Source organism: Saccopteryx bilineata, chromosome 5, assembly GCF_036850765.1.
Source record: "Saccopteryx bilineata isolate mSacBil1 chromosome 5, mSacBil1_pri_phased_curated, whole genome shotgun sequence".
NCBI classification, from domain to species: Eukaryota; Metazoa; Chordata; class Mammalia; order Chiroptera; family Emballonuridae; genus Saccopteryx; species Saccopteryx bilineata.
In genome coordinates, this window is record NC_089494.1 from 226,848,165 (window position 1) to 226,867,051 (window position 18,887).

The window sequence follows — 18,887 nt, forward strand, 5'->3', positions numbered from 1 at the left end:
TATCTCCAGTTTTTTAGTTGGATTTTAATCAGAGTGTACAGCTCTCAGACAAGCCCCCTATAGAGGGCAGTGGTTGAACAGGAAATCCCAAGTCAAACCTGACAGAGTATACTGTGCAAATGTTTAAATCCTTCCTGGAGTGACTTATTTCAAAACTGGAAAACCAGGCTGAAGTCTGTTAGAACATTCATTGAACAATAAGGATCAGTTTTGTTTTCTTAATTTAAAGGGTTATTATTATTATTATTATTGATTTTAGAGAAAAAAAGGGGTTAGGGGAGGGGTAGGAAGCACCAACTCATAGTTGCTTCTCGTGAGTGTCTTGACTGGGCAAACCTGGGGTTTCAAACCGGAGCTCTCAGCCTCCCAGGTTGACGCTTTTATCCACTGCGCCACCACAGGTCGGGCTGCTTTCCTTCATTTAGTTACTTTCATGATAGATCAGCAAACCTCTAGCCTTGTCTGCAGTGAATGACAATGCCATTCTTCCACTTGTTCAGGCTAAAAACAAACTCAACATTGATTCCTGTCACAGCCTAAATACAATTTGTCAGCAATTCTTCTTGGCTCTACCTTCAAAATATGAATCTAAAATTCAGTCACCTCTCGAGCCAGTGCCTTACTAAAAGCCCTAGCCAGTTCAGTAAATTAGAAAAAGAAATTAAAGGTCTAAGGACTGCAAAGTCAGAAGCAAACTGTTGTTATTTGAAGATAATATGGACCTCCAATAGTCTATGCAGTGTTTTTCAACCGCAGGTCCCTGGACCAGTACAGGTCCGCCAGAAATTTTGTACCAGTGCACAGAAGAGTTGACCACCCTGATGTATGAAGATGAAAGCCGCAAGGTGTTTTTGCTTCTATTTTTTTCCCTATTTTTAATGGCACATACAGTAAATAGTTTATAAAATTTCTCTGTCACCTTCTATGGTGAAATGTATAAAGATGAATTTTAAAAACTCTACATCTTGGCAGAGGCAGACGAGAATAGGCTTGTCTGAAGTATCTTGGGCCTTGGGTGGAAGAAAAATATCAACCTGTCTGTTTCCTAGGTGTTTGTCGCAGATCCAATTTCCTAGCCATTGGTTCTAGTGTTATTTTTAGTTGTCTTTCTCAGTTGAGAAAATAACATGAAAATCTATCTAAGGTTTTGATACTTCTGCCCGACACAAGCAAGTGTCACATCACTTGGAAGATATTGTCAGAGAAAAAGAACTCGCGACAAAGATGAGTTCCTAAAAAAGTATAGAACTCATTTAGAATCAGCCTATTATGAATGACAAAAATCAGGAATATAGAACACTAAGAAACAGATAATTGAATCAAAGTCTGAAAGATATAAAATAACGTGCCTGACCTGTGGTGGCGCAGTGGATAAAGCGTCGACCTGGAAATGCTGAGGTCGCTGGTTTGAAACCCTGGGCTTGCCTGGTCAAGGCACATATAGGAGTTGATGCTTCCAGCTCCCCCCCTTCTCTCTCTCTCTCTCTCCTCTCTCTCTCTCTCTCTGTCTCTCTCTCTGTCTCTCCCTCTCCTCTCTAAAATGAATAGATATAAAATAACTATGTTCAAATTACCAAAGACACAATAGAAGGAATCAAAACCTTAGAAAGAGTGCACTATTAGAAGAAAATCTTGTGCCTTGGCTGGATAGCTTGGTTGGTTATAGCATTGTCCTGAAGTGCAGAGGTTGCCAGTTTGATCCCTGGTGAGGGCACATACAGGAACAGATCAATGTTCCTGTCTCTCTCTCCCTCTGTCCCTTCTTCTCTCTCTCTCTCCCTAAAAAAAAAAATCAATACACTAAACATTAAAAAAATTATACAAGTTTTATAGAACCAAATAGAAGGAAAAAAGTGATTGAATAGCCAGTTAGAAACCTGGAAGCTAAATCTATGGTGGATAAGCAGCCAAAATTAGTAGAAATGGAAAATGAAAGAAGACACAAAGAAGAGTAAGGGGATAAGGGAGTAAAGGAGAGAGCCAATATATAATCAGTAGGATGCTAGGAAGAAATAGAAGAGAAAAATGCAAAAAATAAAGTTTGAAAAGATTTTTTTAGAATTGGGTTAAAATTGTGAAATCTTCATATTTAAGAAACATAATAAAACGAGTAGAATAAATAAAACTAGACATCAACATACAGAAGTAAAAATAACATCAGACATGAAACACACATGAAAACTCTTAAATGCAGCTTAAACTAAACAAATGGACAAAGAAAACCAACCAACTCATAGACATATAAAAGCTGGTAGTTGCCAGAGGGTTGCGCAGTGGGGGTATGGACACAAAGGCGAAGAGGATTACGAGGTACAAAATTACAGTTTAAAGTCACAAGGAAGTAAAGTACAGCATAGGGAATACCATCAATAATATCACAATAACTTTGTATGGTGGCAGATGGATAGTGGACTTTTTGTGGTGATCATTTTGTAAGGTATATAAATGTGAAATGTTATTATGTTATACACCCAAAACTAATACGATATATGTCAACTATACTTTCATATAAAAAGAGCTTTACATTCCAGAATAAAGATTTGACATGAAGCCAAAAAAAAAAAATATGCAGCCAGACAAGAAAGATAAATTACCTAGAAGAGTAATAATTAGACCAACTATAGCAATAATACAATCTAGAAATCAATAGAATTATATTTTAAAATATTAAAGCAAAATAACTGTCAATTAGATTTTATAAAAATCTATCATTCAAGAATAAGAGAATTTATTAAAAATTGAAGAAATAAAATGTATTACTCATAGGGTCTTACTGAAAAAGATACTTGAGCGTGTTCTTCAGGAAGAAGATAATTGAACCCCGAAAGAGAGAGATGCAGTGACCAATGTAATTGGTAGATGTGAGTGTTTACTTAAATTACTAAGTAAGCACTGACTTTATAAAGCAATAGTGACAAGGTATAAAAAATAAAGTTGGAATAAAATAGTAGGTAAAAATTAAGATGGGCTGAAGTGGTAATTGCTTTTAAGATCCCTGTGTTTGGGGAAAGGGTAAGAACTATCATGTTTGACTTGAAGCCTCAAGTTAATGTTAAAAATATAAGATCAAGCAGTACAATTGAAATAGGATTCAAGCCAGTCTGTGTGTATGGGGGGGGGGGGGGATAAAGAAAAATATACAAATGGCCAATAGGCACATCAGAAGATCTCCAACATTATTATCCATCAGAACAATGAAAATCTAAACCCCACTGAGATACAGCTTCACAACCAGTAGGATGACTATAATCAAATAATAACAAGTGTTGTGGAGAAATCAGAAGCCTCATACACCTTTGGTTGGAGTGTAAAATGGAGCATCTACTTTGAAAATAGTGTGGAATTTCCTCAGGAAGTTAAACATAAAGGTACCACTTAACAATTTCACTCCTAGGTATATAATCACAAGAACTGAAAACATCTGTCCACACAAACACTTGACCATGGAGGTTCATAGCAGCACTATGCAGAACAGCCAAAGGTGCCAAATGTCTAGAAACGAAATGTGGTAGATCCCTACAGAGGAAAACATCTGGCCATGAGAAGGAGTGAAGGACTAATGTGTGCTACAATATGGATGAACCCTAAAAATAGTATAAGTAAAAGAAGCCAGTCACAAAAGAGATTTGGGGGAGATGACTTATGCTCTCCATTCCTTCTCCTAGACCCCAAGTGGCAATCTCACTTAGAGCTTCAGACCCATCCACTGGGAAAAGCAAGAGCCCAGAACCTGCTTAGCCTCCCAGCCTCGGTTTCCTTTCCCAAATTCATCAAGCAGGCAAGTCAATCATTCTCCCTGGGGGAGGAGTGAGTGACGGGGACTGAAGAGAATGCCAGATATGGTCTTTCCATTCTTTCTTTCCCTTGGTAATCTCTCCAGACATTGCTTGGTACTAAGCAAACACTGACTGCACTCACTGACCAAATATTTACTGAGCATCCACCACGGGCAAAGTGTGCAGTGAGAAATACGTAGATGGCTGTCACCAGGGAGCTAGCCATTCTGTTGCAGGATGACAACGCTAAACATCTGAACAGTGAAACCAGGATCAGCCCCTTTCAATGTTGGAAGTGCCAAGTTTCAATCCAGAAACAGTTCTCGGCTCCATTTCTACACACATCTTTGGTGATCCTCATGTCTCAGGGACTGAAATTAGGATGCCAGCCTCAACCTTTCCCTTGAACTCTATCCTAGTCTATCTAACTTTTAAGAATAAATATTTAAAAAGCCATCTCAAATTCATCTCTAAAAGCAATCTCTGATCTTTCCTCCTCTGCCCCTCCCCTCAACCAAATCCACTCATGTCTCAGTTTCACCAGGAACAGGTATCCTCATGCTCAAAAAACTCGAAATCTTCTCAAACACCACATCTAATCCACCAGAAAGTCCTACAAGTTGTACCTTCAAAATATGTCTAAACTTGATACCATTTCATTATCTCCACCGCTATCATCCTGATCCACGTCACCTTCATCTCCTGCCTGGATAATTATAATAATCTTCTAACTTCTGCTTCTGCCTTGGCCCTCAAAGTCCATTTCCACAGCAGCTAGAGTGACTCCTTCTAAAGGCTAGGCCAGATCATGTCAGGTCTCTGCTAAACCCTTCAGTGGCTTTTCCTTGCACTTAGAGGTGCATCTGAAGTTGTACCTGGTCTTACCTGGTCTGGCCCCTGCTACCTCTCGACTTCATTTCCTCCTATTATGGCCCGCATTCACTCCACACCACACATACTGGCCTCTGTCGTGTTCTTCAACCCGCTAAGCACGCCCCTGCCTTTGGGCCTGGGGCCTTCTGTTCCACTTAACCAGGCAGTGCTCCCCCCCCAGATACCGGCGTGGCCTCCTTGCTCCCTTGCTTTTCCTCGGTTTCCACTCCCTATATAAAACAGGATCCCCCTCCTTCACATTTTCTTCCTTAATGTTCTGTACAGCACTCGTCAGAATCTGATGTACCAGATATTTTATCATTTATGTGTTTATTATTTGTTTCTTCCATGAGAAGAAATGCTCCAGGAGAGCAGAAATTGGTTTATTGGTTATTTTCTTTTTCTAGTGCCTTTGTCAGTGCTCGGCAAATAGGTGCTCAGCAAATATTGTTTAATGAATGAATGAACCATTTCATAGCTATTCAAGATATCAGTAGAAGAAATGCTAAAAAGGCAGGACATAATGTCATTGCCAAATTAATGATATGTAAGTTAATATTTTGGCCTATTATTTTTATTATTATTACCATTCTAATAATTATGTGCAAGTCATTGTTCATTATTATATGTAACAAGCAGGATTGATGTCCTATTATTTTATTTAGGTTAATAACAAAACCTGACATGAGTAATGGATAAAACATGAGGAAATAAGACAATTGAAAGGAAGAGAGTGGGAGTTAAACTTTCCTTCCTATATGACTTACATCATTTTTAAAAAATCGTTTCAATAATGTGCTTCCTATTCTACTTAGTATATTCAATTCACATAACACAGAAATTCATTTCCTAAGTTAAATCTACATTTTCCAGTTGGCACACAGAAAATGTGATCTTTTATGAGAAAATGTTTGGGCCATATGCACAGTCACAGTACACTGGAAATTGATTAGCTTTGATTAATCTGTTTTAGTAAAAACCTTTACAAAAATGAGTGAAAATATTTTAACAATTTCTCCTTGGAATTACTTGTCAATATTAATTAACCTGGAATCTCTTCTTTCTAAGCAGTGGATTATATTTTTATGATCAACGTTAGTATCTATTTGATTTTTTTTAATAATGTGCTTAATTACAAAGACATTTTTTAAACATAAAAGCAGTACTAATTTTAGCTATAGTTCTTACTTAAGTGTTTTCCTGAATTTCTTTACATTGTTACCAGACAATGTAAAGGAGGGAACATTTCCTGAGGTTTAGAACCCAATCTACGGAAACTAATCTGCACATTCAACATATTTATTGAAAGCCTCTACGTGCAAAACATATTGTAAGGAGCTGGACATTCAAAGAATGAATAAGACCCTCTTGCTAGGAGCTGAATTACAAAACTGAAATTCTTTCTCTCACTTATTCTAAAATAATCAGTCTCTAAATTGATTTTACTGATTCAGCACATTATTGATTCCAAACTTTGGGCTTTTTTCACAGTCAAAAGAGGTTACTTGTAGAAACAAATTCAGAAAGCACAGGATTTTTACATTCCTATTGAGTAATTTAGTTGCACAGGTGCTAAAGAATACCCTAAAATTCTGTCATAAATATCCCTGAGGACACAATGTTTTCTTATCTATTTACAATGATATGTTTTGGTTTTTTGCTAGTGAAGCAACAGTGTTTTATCTTTACTCTGAGAGATGGAAGGTCTGTAGGATGAGGCAGTGGAAGGTGGGGTATTTGCAAGTTTCAAGACCACTGGGGAATCAGACTTTAGTGCAACCAGCTGGCTGACCATGAACAAACTATGTTACCATTCTGGGTCTCAGTCTGTTCATTTGTTAAACAAGCTGGGTGGATTGCACCAGCAAGTTCTAAACTTAATATACACAGGCAGTCACTTGGGGATTTTGTTAAAATGAAGACTCCTATTCAGTAGGTTGGAGATGGGACCTGAGGTTCTGCATTTCTAACAAGCTCTCAGGCAGTAAATGAATACCCATGCTGCTGGTCCATGGCCCACATTCTGAGTGACAAGGGCGAGATCAACTGATTGTGCAACAGAAAGATAATGTTACATATGTAATTTTAAATTTCTAGAAGCCACATTAAAAAGGTAAAAATAAAAGTTAAAATTAATTGTAATAACATTTTTTGTAACCTCATAATAAAATATTAAATATGTCATCAATGTAAAAATTATGAATGAGATATTTTGCATTATTTTTTCCATATTAAGCCTTTGAAATCAGATCAGATTTACACTTAATTCACATTTCAATTTGGACTAGCTACATTTCAAGTGTTCAATAGCCACATGTGTGATACCCACCATTTAGGACCGTCAGGGCTAGACCATCTCTGCAGCCCTGTTCAGTGCTAATAACATTCTCCTACAATTCATATCTACCTTACATTTCAAATAGAATCCTGCCTCCAGGTGGCGCAAATGTTCTTTGGTTTATCCTTGAAAATTTATTTTTTCCTTGGGTGAGAGCAATATAAAAGGCCACTTAACATTATTTTTTTAATTCATTTAGTCACTTTTCTTAATCCCTTCCTTCCTTAATTTATGTTTACAAATGTAATAATGTTAAGTATATTCTATTCTCTGTAACTTTGTGCAATAATCAGAACTCAATAAAATTATCATTAATTAAATTATGGAGGGAACAAAGTCATCATTATCCACTCTTGGAGAGAGAAACCATATAATATTGATCTCTGATTATATAATATTTTTAGACACAGAATGGTGACTAGCTACTTAACAGAGCAAAAGCATAAAGAGGAAAATTGCTGACCAGTATATATTAGATTTCAATAATAACTATGTGACACAGTTGTTTAATGACTAGCACTTTGTATTGGCGGTTTATGTGTTGAATTTTCTGAAAGAGAAATGATGACTATAAAAATTAGTCTCAGTTTCAACTCTGTAATTTTGTCTGTATTCCAGACATACTATTCCTGAGGGATTATGGTTTCTGGAAGAATAATTTTAATACTTTGCTTAGCTTTCAGAAGGTATGTGCTCTAATTTTTTAAAAGCTTGATATTATTTCTTTGTTAAGAATGTGCCTCTAATGATAAGTAAAATATGTCAGGTATCATGAACAGGTGGTTTAAAAATGTGTTCACTTATCCTCACCACAAACCAGTGAGGTAGATACTTTTATTATCCCCACATTTCAAGTGAGGAAATGGGTGCTTGAGTGACTAAATAACTTGTTCTGGGCACATGACCATTAAGAGGTAGAGAGCGTAGAGGGGGAGATTCACTTTAATTCATTCCCTTAGCTACTATATTACATGGAGGAAGTACCATTCTTCTGTTTTAAGCTGAATTTGCTAATCAGTCAACAAAATAGTTAACAAAAACTACAATCTATGGCAGGGGTCAGGAACCTTTCTGACTGAGAGCCATGAACGCCACATATTTTATTTTTTATTTTTTTTAATAAATATTTATTAATGGTAATGGGATGACATTAATAAATCAGGGTACATATATTCAAAGAAAACATGTCTAGGTTATTTTGTCATTAAATTATGTTGCATACCCCTCGCCCAAAGTCAGATTGTCCTCCGCCACCCTCTATCTAGTTCTCTGTGCCCCTCCCCCTCCCCCTAACTCTCTCCCTCCCTCCCTCCCTCCCATGTCCTCCCTCCCCCCACCCCTGGTAACCACCACACTCTTGTCCATGTCTCTTAGTCTCATTTTTATGTTCCACCAATGTATGGAATCATGTAGTTCTTGTTTTTTTCTGATTTACTTATTTCACTCCTTATAATGTTATTAAGATCCCACCATTTTGCTGTAAATGATCTGATGTCATCATTTCTTATGGCTGAGTAGTATTCCATAGTGTATATGTGCCACATCTTCTTTATCCAGTCTTCTATTGAAGGGCTTTTTGGTTGTTTCCATGTCTTGGCCACTGTGAACAGAACGCCACATATTTTAAAATGTAATTCCGTGAGAGCCATACAACGACCCGTGTACGTTACGCATTCTCCAATAAAAATTTGGTGTTGAACTGGAGGACAGCTGTGATTGGCTCCAGCCACCCGCAACCATGAACATGAGCGGTAGGAAATGAATGGATTGTAATACATGAGAATGTTTTATATTTTTAACGTTATTATTATTTTTATTAAAGATTTGTCTGCGAGCCAGATGAAGCTATCAAACGAGCCACATCTGGCTCGCGAGCCGTAGGTTCCCGACCCCTGATCTATGGTATCTAAGTCTAGAATATCCATCATGAAGGAGAGGGTTGCCTTTTATAACGATAAGCCATACCATGTGTAAAACAAGGCCAGAGAGCCTAAAACTCACGCACGTCTGCTCTGAGTTCTCCTTTGACTCGTGATGCCCGGCCTAAGCCAAGCCACCACACTTCATTTTATACAGAGTGAAATGGGAATTTCTTTCATGAGTGTAGGGTAAATATATGACACGACTGCATGACAACTCACATCACAAATTCTTCGCACATAACCATTGTAAAAGTATATTCATTACATTGTATCACATGTGGATTTCCTAGCAGTTTTTATGTGTTCCCTTCTTGATGTATACAATACAAAACACTGTGTGTGTGTAAGAGAGAGCTAGAATTGAGTTCAGGTCCCTTTTTTCTTTTTTCCTGCCACTCACTGGCTTTATTATCTTGAGTAAGTCTCCTGGAACATCAGTTTCCTCAAATAAAGGTACGGGTTATTTTTTTCCGGGCACATGTCATGAGAATCAGACGAGATGGTATATGCTAAGTCTCGAGCGCATAGTCAATACTCAATGTTAATTTTGTAGGACAATAATATAAAAATACCAATAAGTTACATTCCTACCTGCGTACTTTACATTTTAAAGGAGATTTATATTCAGTGATAAACAGAGAAGAGTGAGGTAAAAAAAAAAAATCTACTTTGCTTAACTCCTCAAATTCTCCATTTTTTGATGAAATTGGGCCAAGTTCATCTAGTTTCTGCGGCAAACTGCTTCAGTTCTCTACTTTGCTTTGGCAGTGAAAACCAGTCTCTTAAGTAATCTTGTTGAAGGGCTTATGAAGACATTATGGTATTTGGCTTCCTATCTTATCCAAGTCGCCTGGATGAAAAATTTGTCTTCCCTTCCCCTCTTTCAGACAAAGGATTTAAAACTACTTTAGCATATTAGTGAAGCAAAGAGACATTACGGAAACGTGACTCTGGGCTGACTTTTATAGGTCCTGACTTGGATGCGTTTCACAGGTGGAAACATATACATTTTTTTTAAAAAAAAGTCAACATTTTCTGATATAAAAGGGATCCCCTTTTTTTCCCCCTTTCCTTTCTTTTTCTTTCCTCTCCTCTTGTTTCTTTTTTTTCTCTTTCTCTCTCCCCCTCACCTTTCTGTCCTCCTTCCCGTTTTCCATCTTTGATGGCATGTGACTGCATTTGAGAACATACAAATCTTGAAACTTTTCACTGGGTTCTTGAAAGCCAGCCCAAATCAAATTCCCTCTTTTGTTGCTGGCCAGGAACAAAGCCACTGAAGCCAAGCGGTCACTGTTCACTTCACACATAAGGAAAAGGAAAATTTATTTTAATTCCCCAAAGATGAAGGGACAGCCTGCTTCTGACACTGAAAGGGGATCTTGGGGGAAAAAAGGATTCATGGATGGAACAGGATCTCAGAATATCCTCCAAGGACTCAGAGGTGCCCAAAACAAATATGGAGTATGACATCTTCCCAGTGTGACGTGTTTGGAGAAGTGGAGAGCCGCAGAAAGAGGGAAAACTTCATCAAGGAGAAAGACAGACAATGGCCTGGCTTGAATGGTGTCTCAAAGCAGATAAGGGAGATGCAAGCATGATGGCCATGATGGTTTTGGATTAGACACCAGGTTGAATTGACAGGGAATTCCCCCACGAAGGAAGCGGGTGTTTGCTGTCCTTTCTATCGAGCAGATCAGCATAGTGATGTGTGTAAACTGGTAGTGGGACACCATGCAGAAAGTACTGTTCTTAGCCCCCACCCCCGTGGCCCCAAACTCTCCCTTGCCCACTCTACTGGCATTCACATTGCTCATATTACTGAGTGCCCAGTGGTGAGGGAGAGAGGTGCAGTGAAAGTAGTACAGGCTTTGTAACCTCATGAAACTGAGTTTGAATCCCTGCTCTACTCCTAAGTGACCCTGGGAAGTCACTTACTTCTCTGAGTCTTAATTTCCTCTTCGGTAAATGCAAATATTATCTTCCCTGATAACCTAAACAAGTTGTTGTGAGAATCACATTAGGTAATGGAAAGGAAAGAGCTTTGTAAGTTATCGAGTGCTGCAAATGTCAAGTCCAGTGATAGCGATAACCTAAGGAATGGATGAATCTCATGTCTGGATTTCTGCAGATCTCAGGTTCGGGTTTGCTGATGGAATCTCCTTCCCTCTTTCTCTTTGTCATATAACAGATGGGAGGACTTGGTCAGCCTTCATCAGATAGATTAATCATATTGCAACGTAGAAGAGCCCACACCTTGTTTACGTAGCCTCAACTGTCGGAGGCACTACTTCCTTACTCCCCACTATACACCAGACACGAAGTTGGGCTTCCTTAGGCTTTCCTACCAACACTCTCATTTGCAGAAGAGAAAACTGAGGGTCTAGAAACAAAACACTTGCTCCAGTTCACTCAGTTGTTAAGTGGGAAGGCCAGGATTCTAAGTGAGGGGGCAGGATTCTAAGTGAGGGGGCAGGATTCTAAGTGAGGGGACAGGATTCTAAGTGGGGGGACAGGATTCTAAGTGGGGGGACAGGATTCTAGGTGAGGGACAGGATTCTAAGTGAGGGGACAGGATTCTAAGTGAGGGGACAGGATTCTAGGTGAGGGGACAGGATTCTAAGTGAGGGACAGGATTCTAAGTGAGGGGACAGGATTCTAAGTGAGGGGACAGGATTCTAAGTGAGGGGACAGGATTCTAGGTGAGGGACAGGATTCTAAGTGAGGGGACAGGATTCTAAGTGAGGGACAGGATTCTAAGTGAGGGGACAGGATTCTAGGTGGGGGGACATGATTCTAAGTGAGGGGACAGGATTCTAAGTGAGGGGACAGGATTCTAAGTGAGGGGACAGGATTCTAAGTGGGGGGACAGGATTCTAAGTGAGGGGACAGGATTCTAAGTGGGGGGACAGGATTCTAAGTGAGGGGACAGGATTCTAAGTGGGGGTACAGGATTCTAAGTGGGGGGACAGGATTGTAAGTGAGGGGACTGGATTCTAAGTGAGGGGACAGGATTCTAAGTGGGGGGACAGGATTATAAGTGAGGGGTCAGGATTCTAAGTGAGGGGGTCCTGACATGCACAGCTTTGGGAAGGGGCTTAGAAACCAAGTCCCCAGAGAGAAAACCATGCAGTTGTGGGAGAATGTGCCAATTCCACACAGACAGTGGCCTTGGCCGGGGATTTTTTTTCCCTCCTAAAACCTTATAACGAAACCACATTGAATGATTTTTACTGTAAATTCTTAAAACTGAACATTACAGTTTACAGTCTCCTTTGACCCCTCTATCCTGTTCCCTACTTCACCCGCAGCTCCTTCTGTCCTTTTAGTGGTTCCTGTCATGCACGGCATACGGACATGTTGGCCAGTGACAGACTGCACAGGCATGGGTGGTCTGGCCAGTTATAATGGAGCTGAAAAATCCCTATCGCCTAGTGATGTCATAGTCACGCCATGAAGTCAGAATGTCATAAAGCAACACATTACTCACGTGTTTGTGGTGATGCTGGTGTAAACACACCTACTGCCGTGCCAGTCGTATAAAAGTATAGCACATACAATTATGTACCATACATAATACTTGATAATGACCATAAATGACTGGCTGATGTATGTAATCCACTTTTTTTGTTATTTTAGACTGTCCTCTTTCTCCTGATCATAAAAGTTTGCTGTAAGAGACTATGCCATGTTATGCCAGCAGCAGCCTCATACATTTCCCGTTTATCATGTTTCTAGATTGCATCACTTTTTCTTGTGCTTGATTTAATCTCATGTTGTTTATTTTATTTATTATTTAAAATCTCATGTTGTTTAGTACAGTAACATGCTGTCTAGACTTGTAGCCTAGGGCAACAAGCTGTGCTGTAGAGCCGAGGTGTGTAGTGGGCGGTACTGTCCGGGCTTATATAAGTGCTCTTCCTGAGTTTGCACACTAAGATGTTTGCCTAGCAAGGCATTTCTCAGAATGCATCCCTGTTGTTAAGTGGCACATAACACTTTTTCAATAACTTTAAAATAAATTTATACACACTTATTGAGATAAATACATATACTTAATTTTTACACGAGTGGTATCAGTTGTACTTATTATTCCTGTGCTTGTTTTTAAAATTTTATTTAATAACATATCTTGGAGATATTTCTATGTCTGGACGGACATATATACTGGCTTCATTCTTTTACTGCTTCATAGTATGAAGCCGTTGTAATTTAAGCTCTCGCCTACTGATGGATTTTTAGGTGGCTTCCATTGTCTTGCAAATAGTTCTCCAATGAGCAATTCTGTCCTTGGATATGAGCGTTTCTCTAGGGTAGATACTATAACATTATGAGTCCGAATATAACAAAATTGGTTATTGGCCTAACCTAACTACTGTTCTCAAAAGACAATTACTTACCGTAATCACTTGGAGTTCTCTCATTCCAGCAGGTTATCAGTTTTGAATAATATGATTTTCTTTTTTCTTTTCAATTAAGTGAGAGTATGCACCCCAACCAGGATCCACCCAGCAAGCCCCCTATGGGGCAATGCTCTGCCCATCTGGTGTATTTCTTCATTGCTGGATAACTGAGTTATCTTTAGCACCTGAGGCTGAGGCCACTAGGAGCTGGGGCCAACTCACTGGAGCCAATCGAGCCATGGCTCTGGGAGGCTGAGAGAGAAAAAAAAGAGGGGTAAGGAAGTAGCGGAGAAACAGATGGTTGCTTCTCCTGTGTGCCCTGACTGCAAATCAAACCTGGGGCATCCACACACCAGGCCGATGCTCTACCACTGAGCCAATCAGCCAGGGCCTATAATTTTTGTGATCTTTATTTTTGTGCTTTTGTGATATCATAGTCTGAGTAAAAAATATTGTTTACACTACTCTTGCAATAATCAACTCTGCATTTGACATGTTTGAGTTGTTTGTGTATGGTGTATAGTTAATAGATTAATAATATAGTAATCCAAATTACCCTCTCAAATGGCTAAACCAACTTACACTCCTGCCAGCACTGTATAAGAAAACCTATTTCCTTAAACCTTCACCAACACTCATTATTTTCTCTTTATTATTATTTTCAAACATTAAACATTGTGCCAAGCTGATGAGATGAGGGAAAATGACATTTCATTGTTGTTTTAATTTGTATTTTTACTCTAATTTTTGTCTTATGGCAGAAATGGCCTCCTTCAGGAGTTCTTATGTCTTCATTAAGCAATAGGGAGTCCTTCCCCAGATCTATTCCATTCCGCACCCCTAGATGCAGGCTAGAGCGAAGGCCTGAAACAGCGGTAAGGTCCTGAGTTCCACATACAACCTCACTCTCTCAGGGCTCTGGATCCTACGTTGGAAATTCTGATAGTACGTCAATCTCTGGTCCACCTCTGGAGTATTGGGCTGTGTTTAAAAGTTCTTCAGAGATGCTGTTAATGGTTACGTGCTCACTTTCCCCTTGTTTATTTCTGTATTGAAGATGTATTTTTCTCCTAATATGTCAATTGTTTTTAAATATGAGGAGCTACATTGTGGAATTTCAATAGTACATATGTATTTTTGATTATGAAAACACTACATGAGCATTATTTAAGACTTGAAAAAGCTTTAAAGAAGTAGAAAACTATCTTCCAGTCAGAGGCAACCATTATCAGTAAGGTAAAAATATATGTCTTAAAGAAAATGCATTTTCAGATATAAGCATTCTTATCTTCCATTCATGTTCTCCAAATGTCTGCTGTACTAATTTTTTTAGACACACACAAAGATCATTTTATCTTTCTTTCTTCTATTATTTTGTTTATGACTATGTTTCAGTGTTGGTCATTCAGACTATACTATATCTTTATAGTTGTGTTATTAATTAAACCTAGCCTGAAATGGCCACCCCTTCAACATGTCTATTAAAGGTCCATTAACTTATGCTACTGTCTTGGCTAAGTGGGACTTCAGGCCATGAGGTGTTGTGTGTCCTGGGAGTAGACAGGCCTCTTAAGCTAATCTCATGTTGTTTAGTACAGTCACATGCTGTACAGGCTTGTAGCCTTGGAGCAACAGGCTATATTCTACACTGCCTAGGTGTGTAGTGGGCTATCTAAACCAAGCGAGAGTGGAGAACACATCTTATAATTAGGAGAGATGTACCATGTCAAGCTTTTCCTATTTGTATTATTTTATTTTTACTGATTTATTTATTTATTTTTAAGAGAGACATGGAAACATCAATTGCTTGTTCTACTTCTTTATACATTTGTTGGTTGATTCCTCTATGTGCCCTAACTGAGGATCGAACCCGCCATGTTGGTGTATTGGAACAACATTCTAACCAACTAAGCTACCTGGCCAGGGCTCATATTTATATTGAAGTACTTAATATAATTGTTATGTCTGAAATTATTTAAATTTTTTTTTTTTTTTTTTTTTTTTTTTTTTTTTTTTTTACAGAGACAGAGTGAGTCAGAGAGAGGGATAGATAGGGACAGACAGGAACAGAGAGATGAGAAGCATCAATCGTTAGTTTTTCGTTGCACATTGCGACACCTTAGTTGTTCATTGATTGCCCTCTCATATGTGCCTTGACCACGGGCCTTCGGTAGACCGAGTAACCCCTTGCTCGAGCCAGCAACCTTGGGTCCAAGCTGGTGAGCTTTTTGCCCAAACCAGATGAGCTCGCGCTCAAGCTGGCGACCTTGAGGTCTCGAACCTGGGTCCTCCGCATCCCAGTCCAACGCTCTATCCACTGCATCACCACCTGGTCAGGCTGAAATTATTTAAATTTAATATTAAAAACAAACAAACAGGTCCTGGCCAGTTGACACAATGGTAGAGCATTGATTGGCCCAGTAAGTGGATGTCCTGGGTTTGATTCCAGGTCAGGGCACACAGGAGAAGCAACCATCTGCTTCTCCACCCCTCTCCTTCTCCCGTTTCTCTCTCTCTCTCTCTTTTTCTCTCTTCTCCTTCCCCAACCATCGCTCTATTGGTTTGAGTGCATTGGCCGTGGGCACTGAAGATGGTTCCTGAGCTTCCACTTCAGGTGCTAAAAATAGCTCAGTTGTGAGCATGGCCCCAGATAGGCAGAGTATCGCCCTGTAAGGGGTTTACTGGGTGGAACCCGGTAGGGCACATGCGGGAGTCTGTCTCCCTGTCTCCTCTCTTCTCAGTTGGGAAAAGAAGGGAAAAAATAAAACAAACAAACAAACAAACAAACAAAACTCAAAGAACAAAAAAAAGTTACACTGGAGATCACAATAGGGTGATTTCATAATTGTCTTACAGCATGGTCAAGAACACCCTCTAATTTATACAGTGCCCAAGAACCCCAACTGGCAAGAAAACAAACCCTCTCCACAACTGGTGTCAGAAAACATAGACTTAAGGAGAGGCCCAAGCAACCTGGGAAGAAGGCTACCTTAGTAGGCCAGATTGAATGTGGAAGAACAGCAGCTCCAGGTTCAATATATGCTCGCCCAATGTTCTAGCTCTTTATTGGCCTCCTAGATTGTGCCAGCTGGGAGACAAAAATACCTTCTTGCTTCTGACTACCCAGTGCAGCCAAAGGAAGAGTCAATTGGCTATCTGGCACACCAACTTCCTCCATCAGCACAAAAGATTATTCTTTACTATGGCTAAGATAAATGCACGAGGCTGCATCATTTTTCACAGTTGATTAGGAGAAAAGTTGAATTAAATGCCCTGATTCATTTCAGTTCTATTGTGAAAATTACTTGTTGGCTGCTACTTTTTTTCTTTCTTGATTCAAAGTTTATTTAATTGACTCTGAACATTAAGTGATGACTGAAATGGTTTGCTTCAGAACAGATGGTCTCGTGCTATTATATAGGAAGTGCTTTCTCAAATCCCCCACTTGTGATTTCTGGCAGAAATTATTTTAACAATAAAGGCTCATTTCTCAATATTGGTTGTTGTTTACAAGTGTCATTATATCCCTGGGTTGAGGGGCTGAAAGCAGTGGTTCCCAGCTGAGCTGGATCCAAGCATTGCATCAAGGATGGAGGTTGGTTTCATAGGCCAGGGGCTAGCTTTTGGAAGAGTTGATGAAGATTCTTATTTTGCTTGTAATTTTGGCCATGTTTTAATAGGAGGACTCAATGTTTGAGACTAAGATGCTTGTGCTGGATTATAGCCCTCAGAAGGGAGCTCTAAACTCTAGGGGTGAGCATGGTAGGTTACGGGTCAGCCAGCCAAATAGGTATCATGTGTGACTGTGGATTTGGAAGGGCCACTTTAAAGCAGATGGGGGTGCAGGATGAGACACAATGAGAGAGGAGAAAGAGGGAAATAATCAGAAATGGAGGAGGAAGAGAAAGGAAAGGGGTAAAAGTAGTGAAGTTCAGTGTCAATGTCTGCCCAGCATTAGCAAAGACCTCCGGTTTGGGACAAGTGGGTTCTGATGTCACCCAGTTTCCATTCACCAAGGCACAGGGCACCTCAAGCCCCCATGAGCTTTTCGAATTCTTAGTAAGGTGTCATTTAGACTAGTGCAACCCTGGAGGGGTGAGCAGTGAGGGCCCTTGAGACCAGACCATTCGTGGCTTCATTGCTGAGCTCCCTTGTGGAACCAGAGAGTGACCAGAAGCTCAAAGAGGAGCGTACTCTCTTCTCGTACAGGCAGTTATGCAAGGATGTGTAACACTCAAGTTGAAGGCTGTTACACGTGAGGTGATATCAAGGGAACCATTTAAAAGGAAGTATTTGGCTGGCTGACCTGTATCCTACCGTGCTTAACCCTGGAGTTTAGAGCTCCCTTCTGAGGGCTATAATCCAGCACAAGCATCTTAGTCTCAAACATTGAGTCCTCCCATTAAAACATGGCCAAAATTACAAGCAAAATAAGAATCTTCACCAACTCTTCCAAAAGCTAGCCCCTAGCCTATGAAACCAACTATATATATACTGCACAAAAATCAGGGGATATTTCAATGTGTGTGTGTGTGTGTGTGTGTGTGTGTGTACACACACAGGGGCATACACCTCATGACCAAAATGGTGGGAGCATATCAGTTCTTATGGGGAAAATAAAAGACTTTTCTAGTACTTATATAATAAATTCTTCACATGAGATTTACATAGGGAATACCCAAATGGGTAGTACCTAAAGATCCTGACAATACGTTTGTGGTAAAAGGAATAAGAGATATTTCTTCATAAAAGTCAGGGTCATGATCTTAAAACACAATACAGTGAAGGTAATTGTGAAAAGACCTAAGGTTATATGTTTCAAATAAGAGATATTTTGTGGGTCTGGCTTTATTCCAAGCCTGGAATTTAGAGGCTGTAGAGAATGGATGGATTAGAATTTCTCCTGTACTTCACTTTACTTATTTATTTATTTTTGAGACAGAGAGAGAAAGAGAGAGAGAGAGAGAGAGAGAGAGAATGAGAAAGGGAAAAGGAAAGAGATGAGAAACACCAAGTCATTGTTGCAGCACTTTAATTGTTGATTGATCACTTCTCGTATATGCCTTGACTGGGGGGACTCCAGCTGAGCCAGTGACCCCTTGCTCAAGCCAGCAACCTTGGGTTTCAAGCCAGTGACCTCTGGGTTCAAGCCAGTGAACATGGGATCATTTCAATGATCCCCCTCTCAAGCTGGTGACCCCACACTCAAGCTGGTGAACCTGCATTCAAGCCAGTGAGCTTGGGCTTGGGATTGTGAAGCTGGTACCTCAGTGTTCCAGGCAGATGCTCTATCCACTGTGCCACCACCAGTCCGGCTGTATGCACTTTTTGGCTGATATTTTGATAGGAGTCAGAGAGCTCAGAAATTAGGGTAATTACAGTGGTGATAATGTTGCTGTCTGTATCATATGGACCCATATGTTTAGTTAGTATGATCACTATGTATGAAGAAAATGCACCCTGAAGAACATGGCATATAGAGTTGGACTAATTAGGTTTGAGTCAAGTTCCAAAATCTTTGAGCTTTTTTTTCTTAAGTGAGAAGTAGGGAGGCAGAGAGACAGACTCCTGCATGCAC